This window comes from Polyodon spathula, chromosome 2, assembly GCF_017654505.1.
Source record: "Polyodon spathula isolate WHYD16114869_AA chromosome 2, ASM1765450v1, whole genome shotgun sequence".
NCBI lineage: Eukaryota > Metazoa > Chordata > Actinopteri > Acipenseriformes > Polyodontidae > Polyodon > Polyodon spathula.
In genome coordinates, this window is record NC_054535.1 from 22,904,583 (window position 1) to 22,919,128 (window position 14,546).

At 39.7% G+C, this 14,546-nt stretch overlaps 1 pseudogene; it reads left to right on the forward strand.

Moving 5' to 3' along the window:
• LOC121294266 overlaps positions 1–11,052 on the forward strand; it is a 67,503-nt pseudogene extending 56,451 nt beyond the window's left edge.
• The last annotated feature ends 3,494 nt before the right edge of the window (positions 11,053–14,546 follow it).

Below are 14,546 nucleotides of genomic sequence, written 5' to 3' on the forward strand. Positions count from 1 at the left end.
CAAGAGACATTAAGGGATTCAAGGATACCTAGATATTAGTAAGTAAGGGGTGTGTGAGGGATAAAAGGGGAAATATATGTCCATCCCTCAGTCATTCTATTTCAAGGCTGGCAAGACCAAAATTTTGATTACCATTATATGCTCAAGCTTATAGTAAGAAGATGCTCCATTATGGATGAAGTACAATGGCAAAAAAGAGAAAGTGCTTTAATTCTTGCTCCTTTGGTTTTGATTGTTAAAGTTCAGCTCAGGCCCTCAATCTTATGGGTCTTTATTTGTTACCTGACAGCCGAAAGCCGTCAGGGAGAGGAAAGGGTTAATGATGACTGAAAGAAAGAGGGGAGCTGAACACACACACACACACACACACACACACACACACACACACACACACACACACACACCACATCTGGTCAGGATAGCACCATACAATTAGCTTCTCACACATTTGAATTATTTAACTTTTCTCTTTATTGACCTCTTTTTTAATGTTTTTTTAAATTGTATTTTTGTATTCCTCTCTCGCAGCATTCAGCAAGTTACTCCATCTCTTCTTACTACAAATGCATTTCCACCTCAGCAGACTCTGCTTCTCTCTGTGTTGATATTTCATTCTGCCGCAGAGCAATTTGAAATGGTGATTAGAGCCACAAAACATTTTAGGGAGGTTTAAAAGATGATTAGCATTTAATTATTACTGTAAATAGCTTAAGCTGGCATATGGTGACAAAACCAGACATATGTGCCACTCGGAATCTCACAAAGCTCAGTATCCCAGAATGCACCGGCAGCAGCTTTACCATTTTCTTTTTTTCTCATTTCTTCTTTTTTTTTTTTTATTCATGATACCTCACAAAATTATTAAGAACCCCCGCTAACCTCACCCTCACCCTCCTTGTCTCCCTGAAAATGCCATCTGTTGGTGTAACAAAAATAATAAGTCTGTATTCCAAAGCCACTGCAGAAACTTAAAGCTACAGTGTCCCACAGTTATGCTGACAGAAAGTAAACCTTGTTAGCTTATCGTACCAGTGTGTTTACATACTTGAGTGCTAGGTTCAAATACAGGTACATACGCTTCCACCCTCCTTGAAGATTTCTTTTCACTCCATCACTCTCTAACTGCTGCTGCTACGAATAAGGTTACAGACGTGACTTAACCCTTTAAGGTATGTAAAGTTCTTACCAACAGCAAACAACGTTGAAACAAGCTATACCTGTCTATGAAATAACCTTTGGTGTTGTTTTATTTGTGTATGTCGTATATTGGCTATTGATTTTAAGAAAGAAAGAAAGAAAGAAAGAAAGAAAGAAAGAAAGAAAGAAAGAAAGAGAAAGAAAAAGAAAGAAGTTGCCAAATACTTATGTATTACATAGCAAATAAATATAATTAAAATGGTTTTGCTGATAGTTCCCTTATAAAAGTTTACCACAGTAAATTTGCACAGAAGTGATACAGGTTTTCCATGCTTTTCCCATAGTTTACCATGCTTTCACTATGCTTCATTATGCTTTGCTGTGATTTTACTATGGTAAACTTTTACAGGGGTTTACCAGTATACACTGCTTTCTGACTCACGTGGTAACCCCTAAGCTGCATGCACAAGAAACTCTTCTGAAAAACTGTAGTGCAAAGTGAGATTATTAATTAGCACCTGGCTCCGTTCCTAGTGATTCAGGCATGGATTGCTTGGCCCAGCTAAATAACAAGTACAGGCTGTTGGTGGCTGAGTGGGAAGTCAGCTCACTGCTTCTTGGTCATGAGATCGAATGTTTGAATTCACCTGGGGATCACCGGAACCTTCTCCACCCACTGACACTCCTGCTTGCTGGGTGCGTGGAGATGTACAGCTGTCACAACCAAATGGAGCTCCTACCAGCTTGGCGAGGTGCATGATGATCCCACGGTATATTTATCAAAGAGGGGCATAGACCTTCATAATAACTCATTCTGCAGTACACATTGACATGCCTTTGCATGTGCTTGAGTCATCTCTGCATAAGCGCACTGATATTAGAAGGCAGCCATGGCAGAGATGGAGTGCACATTCTGATTACTGATCAGGTAAAGTTCTTTGTCAATGTGGAACAGAGGTGAAAAAAATAAAGCTGCCTGTTTTTTTTTTGTATGTCATGTATCAACTGATATCTGAACTAGATAAGCCATTCTACTGTTCTGGGAATAGCTGTTCCTATTGGAAGGGTTACAAGTCAATAATTTGGAGACAGTGTAGTGTTGCCCTTTATAGTTCACGGGGTGAAGTCGGCTGTGACACTGAAATAATGCATATTATATCTGTACGAAACATGGCTGGCAAAGACTGGTGCAAAATATAATTCAGGGGCGGTCTGTGTATGTGAGTGACCTTAAAATATATTGTTGGGCCAGCAGAATATAACCCTACCAACAGTACTCTATTAATAGGATTTTGCAGTCGCTCTAAATCTGAAATCCATAATATTGAAAAATTCTGTCAGTTATTTATCCATTTATTTTTGGTTTGTGTGGGTAGTGCAGACAGTTAGTTTGGCCAGGTCTTCAGATCTTCTCATCCATTCTTACCTAGGACCTTGTTCTAACCTGGTCCTTTATCAGGGCAGGGGTTCACAATCCTGGTTCTCCAGGTAGCAATAAATCATTTATTTAATGATGCCTATGAAACCTGAACAGAATTGTGCTAGAATTAACTAGGCTTGCTACTTTTTTATTTTAATCGGTAAAGCTTGTTAAACATCAAAAATATGAATTTGACTGAAATAAATTTATATAGGATAAACGTCAGTAAAATCACTCGCTATTTTTTTTCTTACCAAAAATAATAATTCAAGAAATCATCTCTAGTCTGTGTAGTTTTTGTACTTGCTGTCTGTCCTGTCTCCGTTCTGCTCTGAAATTCTAGGGGTCGCTGTCAGTCAACTCAGTGGTCCCTTAATGGACTACTGTAGTTTCACTGTCAATTCTGATGGATCCTGTTGGCTGAAGCAGCTCTAGAAGGTAGAGTGTTGATAGAAAAGAGCTTCTCGAGTCGAATAAAGTTGATTGTATTTCCCTTGCATTCGTGCTGAAAGCTGGCTCGCCATTTTCCCGGAATCAACAACTCTGGAAAAGACCGAACCTTTGCCTTTCTGTCTTTCAGCGACCTCCTCACTTGCGTGGTAGGCCACTCTTTCTTATCTGTCTGTCGTGTGTGAGCGACTGCCTGTGTACTCACCCTCATGAGTGGTTGTCTATTCCTTCTTGGGAGAGCACAGTTCCTCCATGGAGCTAGGCCTTGCTGCATCCCTGCTGTTTTGACCTCGCTGGCTGCATAGGCCCGCCCACTTCGGTGAGTCAGGTCTTGTAAACAAACAGTGTGCTCTCCCCTATCTATCTATTTCTACTGTGGTTTTTTGCTGTCTGCTTCAGCCCTTGTATCTCCTTGGTCTATGCTACACACTGACCAGGTGCGTGACTATGTGGTTAGGGTAGACACCAAGAGGACAAGCACACCCTCTGTGCATGATGTCTGGACCTCCAGCATGCCACCTTGGTTAGAGAAGGTGTCAGTTTTTCTAGTGGTCCCCAGGTGGCCCAGAAGAATCTGATTCTCGACCCTGTGCCAGGTCTTACAAGGCCACTCCTGGGAGATACTACTTTGCATGGATCTCCTCGGCCAGACGAGATGCACTCTTTGGCACCTGGAAATGGGCAGGTTCCAGCTATGGGTCTAGCCTCTGAAAGGGACCACTGGTTAGCCCTAGGGGTATCAGATGCAGTTGTGGGTACAATGCAGAACGCTAGGCCAAATTCCACTGGATCATTGTACACCTATAAGTGGAAGTATTTCCAGACTTGGTGCTTGGCCAGGAGTCATGACTCAATCTGTTGTCCCATGCCAGTTGTCTTATAGAACTGCTTGATGCTGTTAGGACACCTTCCACTTTGAAGGTGTACGGCAGCTTGTGAAAGTATTGACCCCCCCTTGGAATTTTTCCTGGAATTAAAATGGATTTTTATTTGGATTTCATGTAATGGACATACACAAAATAGTCCAAATTGGTGAAGTGAAATGAAAAAAATAGCTTGTTTCAAAAAATTCTAAAAAATAAATAATGGAAAAGTGGTGCGTGCATATGTATTCACCCCCTTTGCTATTAAGCCTCTAAATAAGATCTGGTGCAACCAATTACCTTCAGAAGTCACATAATTAGTTAAATAAAGTCCACCTGTGTGCAATCTAAGTGTCGCATGATCTCAGTATATATACACCTGTTCTGAAAGGCCTCAGAGTCTGCAACACCACTAAGCAAGGGGCACCACCAAGCAAGCGGCACCATGAAGACCAAGGAGCTCTCCAAACAGGTCAGGGACAAAGTTGTGGAGAAGTACAGATCAAGGTTGGGTTATAAAAAAATATCCAAAACTTTGAACATCCCATGGAGCACCATTAAAGCCATTATTTACAAATGGAAAGAATATGGCACCACAACAAACCTGGCAAGAGAGGGCTGCCCACCAAAACTCACGGACCAGGCAAGGAGGGCATTAATCAAAGAGGCAACAAAGAGACCAAAGATAACCATGAAGGAGCTGCAATGCTCCACAGCGGAGATTGGAGTATCTGTCCATAGGACCACTTTAAGCCGTACACTCCACAGAGCTGGGCTTTACGGAAGAGTGGCCAAAAAAAAGCCATTGCTTAAAGAAAAAAATAAGCAAACACATTTGGTGTTTGCCAAAAGGCATGTGGGAGACTCCCCAGACATATGGAAGAAGGTACTCTGGTCAGATGAGACTAAAATTGAGCTTTTTGGCCATCAAGGAAAACGCTATGTCTGGGGCAAACCCAACACTTCTCATCACCCCGAGAACACCATCCCCACAGTGAAGCACGGTGGTGGCAGCATCATGCTGTGTGTTTTTCATCGGCAGGGACTGGGAAACTGGTCAGAATTGAAGGAATGATGGATGGCGCTAAATACAGGGAAATTCTTGAGGGAAACCTGTTTCAGTCTTCCAGAGATTTGAGACTGGGACGGAGGTTCACCTTCCAGCAGGACAATGACCCTAAGCATTCTGCTAAAGCAACACTCGAGTGGTTTAAGGGGAAACATTTAAATATCTTGGAATGGCCTAGTCAAAATCCAGACCTCAATCCAATTGAGAATGACTTAAAGATTGCTGTACACCAGCGGAACCCATCCAACTTGAAGGAGCTGGAGTGTAGAATGGGCAAAAATCCTAGTGGCTAGATGTGCCAAACTTATAGATACATACCCCAAGAGACTTGCAGCTGTAATTGCTGCAAAAGGTGGCTCTACAAAGTATTGACTTTGGGGGGGGGGTGAATACTTAAAAAATCCCCCAAAAAATCCATTTTAATTCCAGGTTGTGAGGCAACAAAATAGGAAAAATGTCAAGGGGGGTCAATACTTTCGCAAGCCACTGTATTTAGTGGATATTTCTGCATGCCATGGCCCCGTGGATTCAATATCTCCAGGTGTGCATTTTTTGGCTACCTGATTCCTTAAAGGTGTGCAGCAATTATATTCTCCCTGAATGAACCCTTGAAATTGTACTGGAGGCTCTCACGAAGGCCTTGTTTGAGCTCATACACTCTGTAGAGTTGAAGTATCTGTCTATGAAGACAGCTTTCCTCGTGGCTATCACCTCCGCTAAGCAGGTCAGTGAGCTGCAGGTGCTGTAGGTGCATATGCTCCTGCATATGTATTAGGGACGATGGTAGAAAGGTGTCTTTGCGTACAAACCCTGCTTTCCTCCCCAAGGTGATCACAGCCTTCCACATTAATCAGTCTGTGGAACTGGAGTCCTATCATCCACCCCTGTTTTCTTCAGAGGAGGATGAGAGATTGAATTTCCTCTGACCAGTGCGGGCATTGAGATGCTATGTGGATAAGACAAAAGCTCTGTGTCACTCTGTCCAGCTCTTTATCTGTCACAAGACAGGAACCCTAGGACAGCCCCTCTCAAATCAGCGTCTGTTACATTGGATTGTGGACACAGTTTCAACTGTGTATGATGGTGCTGGCTTGCCCCTGTCTGTGAGGGTTGGTTACATCTTGGGCCCTCTTCAGAGGGACCTCGCTGTCTGATATCTGTACTGCAGCTAGCTCGGCTAAGCCGAGTGGTCGATCCTGTCCTGCCATCGTTAGGCATGAGGGTCCTTGAGGGTGTAAGGTCATACTGCTAACCCTGGGGTTATGCAATTCTGGTGCATCCCTCATATGCTGCCGTTCCTTCTCCCTCGTGATGGCTCTGGTATACATTATCCCATACATAATGTTGTTGGTGGTCATCTTCCAATTGAAAGAGAATGTTAGGTTACTCACGTACTGACGGTTTTATTCCCTTGATGGGCGGGACTGAGTGCGTCTCCCCAGGAAGGGGCATACTGGCAGCTCTGATATAGAGAGCTCAGCGATACCTACCCAATGGACAGGTATATTCCATACATAATGTCGTTGGTGGTTGTCTTCTCTTCCAGGGAACCAGGGTTACATGACTAATCTAACATTTTGTTGCAACTTGAATATGATAAAGGGATTTCTCTAAATGAGACGTTTCTCGTGGCATTTTTTTTTTTTTTTTTTTAAGCATAAAGGTCATATAGGTCACGCGACGAACTAACTTTTATGAATTGAAAAGAAATCCAGTAAATTCTTTCAAACATAAAAGTCGATATTAATTGTCGGTTTGGCAAAAAAAAAAAAAAAAAAAAAAAGAATAGTAGCAAACCTAGATGTAATCTATTATGTTACAGCATCAATGATCAGTGGTCTCTTCTCTTTGAAAAGATTGAGGTGTCTGAACTGGAGCCTGAGATCACCGTGGTAACCAACAACGACGGTCATTTACAACAAGGGTCTGTAACTAGGCAGTGGGCAGGAACAATACACTGCCAATCAACATCAGGCTACCAGCCACCCGCCACTGGACTCAGAAAAGAGAGTCCAAACTCAAACACTGAAATGATTCTGAACAGTGTTAGGTTTCGATTTTTTTGTTTTGTTTTCTGTTTTATCACTGGTAGACAATAAGCTTACCAATGTACATGGCACTAAGCACTTTCTGAATGTACAGTCTAATATAGTTTGTGTTCTAGACCAAAAGTTCACTAATTTACAAGAACACTGTTATGTGAGCTATGCAATTACAGCATACAAAGCTACTCTCATAGATGATAATAATAGACACACATTCTTAATAGATTCAGTACACACTCAGACAGACAGACACTCAATGGATAGATTTACATAGATACATCTTATCTCTTTGGTTTCCTGTGAGAGACACACTTGCAGACATATGGTCAGACAGCAGCCTAGCAATATCTCACAGGCCAGTACAACCTGAGCCAATGGAAACTACCAGGAAAATGAAACTGACCACATATGTCACTATTACATAGTTCTGCACCAAGAAGAGGTTTCTTTAAGATCGAAATTGGCACAGACCCTCCCTGTACAGAGATGATGCCTCTACTGCTCCACTCTTAATACTTTGTTTCCATGCACAACTCAGCCTGGTTTTAAAACCCAGCTGCCCCTATACTGTGTTTCCATGTTAATTTAGCCAACCTGCCAATCCGAGCTGCCCCTGACTGACCAATCAAGTGACAAGTGGGGTAAACATTTAATCCACAGCTGGGGTGATCAGGTTTCTCTGTGCTTTAATATTCTTGTATAAAAAAAAAAAAAAAAAAATAACAAAAAAAAAGCTCCAAAGAATTGTTAGGATTATCAGAAGCAAAGCAATACCATCCAGCCTTTTGGTTTTGTAAACAAATTCAGGTGACTTTAACCACAAGACATGCTGGGAAACAAACGTCACCATCCATCGAAAACTTGTATTGCATAGAAATTGAGTTTTCACACAACTAGGTCAACTAGGGTAGGCTATCAATGGGGTTTAAGGAGCTATCTGGGAGAACCTGGATCAACTTGGATTGGCGTTTGTGGTCATGGAAACAAGGTATTACAGTCACTTCATTTAATCACAGATTCTATGCTTTGAGAAAGATGATTGCCATTGAAGAAGTGCAATGAAGGAAGAGAGACTTGCCAGACGCCTAATAACAAGCACTGGAAAGCACAACTAACCTGTGAATCAATCAGTCTTAATGTTCAAGAAATCACTAAACTTGGAACAAGGTGTCTTCCTAGTGCTATGTAACATAACACTCTACACTAAACTTCACCTACAGTGCCTTGCAAAAGTATTCAGACCCCTGACCAATTCTATCATATTACTGAATTACAAATGGTACATTGAAATTTAGTTCTGTTCAATATTTTATTTTAAAACACTTAAACTCAAAATCAATTATTGTAAGGTGACATTGGTTTTATGTTAGGAAATATTTTTAAGAAAAATAAAAAACTGAAATATCTTGCTTGCATAAATATTCCACCCCCACACATTAATATTTGGTAGAGCCACCTTTCCTGCAATAACAGCTTGAAATCTTTTGGGGTAAGTATGTACCAGCTTTGCACACAGTGTCGGAGTGATTTTGGCCAATTCTTCTTGGAAGATTTGCTCCAGGTTGTTCAGGTTGGTTGGACGACGCTTGTGGACCGCAATTTTCAAATAGTGCCACAGATTCTCAATGGGATTGAGATCAGGACTTTGACTGGGCCAGTGTAGGACATTCACCTTTTTGTTCTTGAGCCACTCCAATGTTGCTTTGGCCTTGTGCTTGGGATCATTGTCCTGCTGAAAGGTAAATTTGCTCCAAGGCTTCAGTTTTTTAGCGGACTGACGCAGATTCTCTTGCAGTATTTTTCTGTAACTTCCTTCAATTGTAACAAGATGTCCAGTCCCTGCTGATGAGAAGCATCCCCACAGCATGATGCTGCCACCACCATACTTCACTGTAGGGATGTTGTGTCTTGAGGCATGGGCAGTGTTAGGTTAGGTAACACCTTACATTGTGTCTCTAATTATTGTGTATTTATATAGTAGTTACTAAGTAAATACATGTGTACTTACACAGTTACAATGTTAATGTTATTATGCACAAAGTACTTAATGTGTAAATTTATGTTTTTATACATATGTAACAACACAATTGTTTCAGAAAAGGGTGAGGGGTACATTGTAACTATAACTGTGTAAGTACACATGTATTTGTACATAACTACTATGATGTACATTTACGTGTCATTAGGGCTGTGACATTAATGTAACACCAATGGATTTGCACATTTGCTGTTTGAGTTTAGTTGCTCAAATTCTACTACAAATCAGCATTGGCAAAAAATGAATACATAAATCAAAAATGAAAAAAAAAACAAAAAAAAACATCCAATAAAGTTACCAGTTAAAAGGACGTAAACATTTTTTTTTGTTTACAGGCTATTTAGAGACTTAAGTGTTTTCTTATTTGCTTTAGAAATATATTTGGTATTATTTTCTTCCATAAAAAGTACTCATTCTGCACTGATCCCCCTGCCCCCTCAATTTGAGACACACTGCATTGTGAACATGACAGCTGCCTTAAATTTTCACCAGTCTTCTTCAAACTTGTATCAAAGATTCCCTGCTGCCTCTAGACGTTTCCCTTTGTGTAGGGTCCTATAAACTGATGATTGCAGGGTGTCTTCTTCAGAAGGGCTGTATGGGTTAGATGTTGGGATTATCCTGGCAGTTTCTTCTGTGTGGGGGAAAGTTTACCATGTGGTTAGTCATGTTTTCTAACCCCCTCGGTCCTTTGGTTCATTATACCAAACTTTTGTTATATGAAATTGTCCATGCAACCGTCAGCCAGAGCCTTCGGGCACGGACGTTCAGAATACTAAACTTTCAATATTTTTGGGTCCCAAATATTGGTCTCTTGTAAAGCAAATAACACAGCCAAATTTCATTTTCAACTACCTTGGACTCGGGACTGAGCAGGTTAATAAGCTTTTCCATATCTCTGTGGATTACAATGCTTGCGTTTGCTTTGCCATTCTTTCACTGTGCTTCATTACACTCTGCTATGCTTTTAAAATGGCAGACTTTTAAGAGGTACTGAAAGTTGTTCATAATGCTTGCCACTGAAGTCATGCAGGGAGAGGTCCCTCAGTGTCTCCCATGTTACAGTATACACAGTTAGCTTTATATATCATCTTCGGTTACTGTGTGCACAGTTGTGCCATGTTAAGTTTCATGTCTATGTTTCCTATTTTATATTTCATATATTGCTTTTTTTTCAAAGTTATGGCAGAGCAACAGACTTTTAAAATTTAAAAAAATTCAATAAAAAATTGCAACCAAAGGGGATGTATATTAGGTGTGTTTTATAGTGTACTTGGGTAACCTGACCCTGTTTGTAGTCATACTATGTTCTTTTTATTTTTAAAATAAAATCACTTGACAAATAATGGGAAGCAGGTTGTGTTTATAAACAGTATAAAGCCACTTTCAAGTTCAAACCTGTGTAGCCTTTCACTAAAATGTATAATTTGCTTAATTGTTTTACAGTATAGTTTAGATGTATATATTTAAAAAAAAAAAAAAAAAAAAAAAAAAACCTGAAAAATAAAATGTTAATGCCCTTAATAAAAACACTTGTGGTTTTTTTTTTTTGGACACCCACCTGTACTCTTTCCAGTATTTCAAATGTAGCCAAATCAAAGAGGAGGTCGGATGCACAAGGAATTTGGCTTGGGCCTAGACAGGTTAAATAAGTAATGTTGTATGTGTATGCATGAAATGTTGCTCCATGCTGTCTCCTTGCCACAAATGAATAGCTTGTCTTCATTCCACAGCTCTCTGGCACCCCTCCCACACACTTATTGAACATCATAAAAGGGAACACCCAAGGGATGAGAGCGGGAGAGAGAGAAGATTAATCACACAGCTGCCTGTGTGTTACTTCATTACTAGAACTGCCACCCACATAAACTAAAAAAAAAGCAAATTATTTATTGGCTTTTCAGTTCAGCCCCAAAACCCACAAATTAGTATGGTTCAGGTAACCCCTAGTCTTGATTCTCCTCTCAACCACTGACCTTTGGAAAGTATTTTAAGAACATAAGAACATTTAAAAACGAGAGGAGGTCATTCAGCCCATCTTGCTTGTTTGGTTGTTAGTAGCTTATTGATCCCAGAATCTTGGTGGATCCCTGGGTGTCAGCTTCAACAACATTACTGGGGAGCTGGTTCCAGACTCCCACAATTCTCTATGTAAAAAGTGCCTCCTATTTTCTGTTCTGAATACCCATTTATCTAATCTCCATTTGTGACCCCTGGCCATTCTTTTTTTCAGGTTGAAAAAGTCCCTCGACATTGTCAATACCTTTTAGAATTCTGAATGCTTGAATCAGATTGCCATGTAGTCTTCTTTGTTCAAGACTGAATAGATTCAAATCTTATATCCATTTTTAACCAGGAATCATTTTGGTCCCTCTTCTTTGCACTCTTTAAAGAGCAGCAATATCCTTTTTGTAGCGAGATGACCAGAATGAACACAATATTCTAGATGAGGTCTTACTGATATATTTTAAAGTTATAGTATTACTTCCGTTGATTTAAATTCAAAACTTTTCACTATATATCCAAGCATTTTGTTGGCCTTTTTTTTATAGTTTTCAAACATTGTCTAGATGAAGTCAACATTTACTCCTAGGTCTTTTTCATAGATTCCTTGACAATGTAGCATCTGAGACAAGATTTGATGTCCCCCTAAAACTAAAAATAAACCCTTATCTCATTTTTTAAAAATTAACAATAATAATGAAATGTTGTTTACGTTCTAGTTTGTTTGCAGAGAGTAGATCTAGCTGATTATTTCCAGACATAACCTCATGGTCACACAGCGCCTAGCAACAACTCACAGGCCAGTAAACACTACCCGTTTCACCTGAGGGATGTTTAATCGGTGCTTTTAACCCTGCTTCTGATGACAGGCAGCACTAAATTCCTGTCTACTTTACCAAACTTGAATACCCTGTAGCACTTGTACAAAAGAAGGTGCCCCAAGCCATATTCAACAAGCAGGTTCAACACTGCTTGATAACTTGATATACCTCAGAATTTTAGTGCTAGATTCATCCAATAGTAAACTCCAGATTCAGTACTGTAGATGACTTATGAACTTTGTGATTTGATTATCCATTATCACAGACCGTCCTGAAGCTCATGCAATAACAGGCAACTTGTTGTAGTGGATAATTTCAAGCACTGTACACTTAGTTCAAATCAAGACGGTGTAAATACTGTATTGTGGCTTGAAATATTTTAATTAGGAGAGTACTATTACTCATACTCTTACTCAGATTTGCTTTTAAGAAGTATTTAGTATCAATGAATGGCAATTAAGTTCCGTATTGAGTGTTTTAAAAGCTGGAAGATCATTTTCCTCAGCCGGGGCCCTGACATTTATACTGCCTAAGTTTACAGCCTTGAATGTTAATTGCCATTGATTTGTATTCAATTATAAACTTGAGCGAAGGAAACCTTTTCTTGTTTTGAAATCCACATATTAATTTGATTTGATTAATGATTTTTTTTTTATTCAATACCTGCCAAAAAATACTTTTTAAAAGCAATTCCTAGCATGAGTACAAAGAACAGCACACCACTAATTTAAATGGCTTAAAAATGTTTCTTCAGCAGTTGACAGAAAATATTGCCTGCTGTTTTGTGGGTTTAAGGTCTGTTTGGAATCAACAGCAAATAAAAAAAAAAAAAAAAAAAACTTGCTCCAATAGAGAAGCCTGAAATGTCTTTTTTAAATGTTTATAGGCATTTATTGCACACTTGCAATGTTTCTATTCACCACTCGACCCGGGTTATCCCTGATCCTGCATTTCCATGTTAATTTAAATAACCACTGCAGGCTGATAATCCGAGCTGCTTCTGATTTTCATCTTCTGCCAATGACTACATTAATGTCTGTGTCCAAGATTTTGTTTTAATAAACATGTAATAAAAGGTAATGTTTACCTTTTGAATGTGCCTTTCTGCTGTCTGCTGTGAATAAAGTTGATATAAAGACGCCAATAAATCTGGTCTGAAGTCTTCAAAAATATATCAGTGGGGAAAATAGAAAAGTTAAGGGCATGGGATTCATCTAAAATTTACCGTTTGTGAATTAAAGTACAGGATGTAACCTAAAATAGTGACCCTCACATCTATAATGTATTTCCCAATTCTCCAAACAAAATTCTCCTGTAATTAGAGTCAATTTCTCTAAACCCTCAGAGTGACATCTCTTCACCGACACCTTCACCTTCCAGGACCATCTGATGTTTGTAGTGGGTGTGTGCTGGCTGCGTTTACACCAGCGGCACACTCTGAGCTGCCAGGAGCCTGGGGCCAAAGCACTTTTCCCTTCTCTCCATGTCTCTCTGTCTCAGGTGAGATGCGATCCCCGAAGTGAGGAGAGCTGTAATTGTTTGTTTGTTTAGCGTTGTCGAGCCTCGTTGGATACAAGGCTTGTTATGCAGCCCTCTGGGTAGACACCTGTTCAGAGACCCTTATTGAGCTCACAGCGGAGGCACAGCCTTCTGCCCAGTGGGACCTCCAAACACCACAGGAGTCTCAAAAACTGAAAACAGGAGAGCTTTCAATTAAAGACCAGTGCTACTGAGCCCTTTTAATATGCTTTGCATAATATAAAAAGCTGGTACAACTGAACACATGTAGGTATTCTTTTATTAATTAGGGTTTCTGGTCTTAGGTTTTAAATAATTACTACTGCTAAAACATGACAAAACAAAAATATATTGAAACCAGTGTTTATCCTGTAACGACCAAAATAATACTAGAGAATACTAATGTTCGTGTTCCAGTTACCTGTAGTTTGTTCCAATATACTGTAGGCTGATTCTAAGTAATACATGTTAGTAAATCTTAATGTCACTAAAATTGTTTGCATGTGGAAATTTGTATTTTAAAATGCCTCTTTATGGCCATATATGGTTAATGTAACCATCTGGCATGGCTTTGTTTTCTCCGTGAGTGCCCACACTGGTGTTTTGAAGAATAAATGAGTTGTGGGTTCTGCCTGGCCATTTAGTATTATTATTATTATTATTATTATTATTATTATTATTATTATTATTATTATTATTTATTTATTTATTTATTTATTTATTTATTTATTAGCAGATGCCCTTACCCAGGTGACTTACAGTTGTGTACAAAAAATAAATATCAAGAATTGCAGTACAGTTAAGAGCAAGAACAAAATACAATGACTTAATGTACTAATAAGAGCAATTACAAAACACGGTATGATTTGATGTTGGGGCAATTCAGGAGCAGTGTTGATAGTTACATCAGGGTTAGATACGAGTCCAGGTGAAATACAAAATACTACAGATTGGAGTGAGCGGTGATTGGGAGCCAGTTGAGTGAGCGGAGCAATGGAGTAGCATGGGAGAAGCGAGGCAGAGAGAACACCAGGTGAGCAATGGAGTTCTGGATGAGCTGGATCGGACAGGTGGCAGAAGCAGGGGTGCTTGCCAGGATGGAGCTGCAATAGTCTAGGCGGAAGAGTACCAGGACCTGGATGAAGAATTACATGGAATAGTTGGTGAGGAAGGGTCGGATT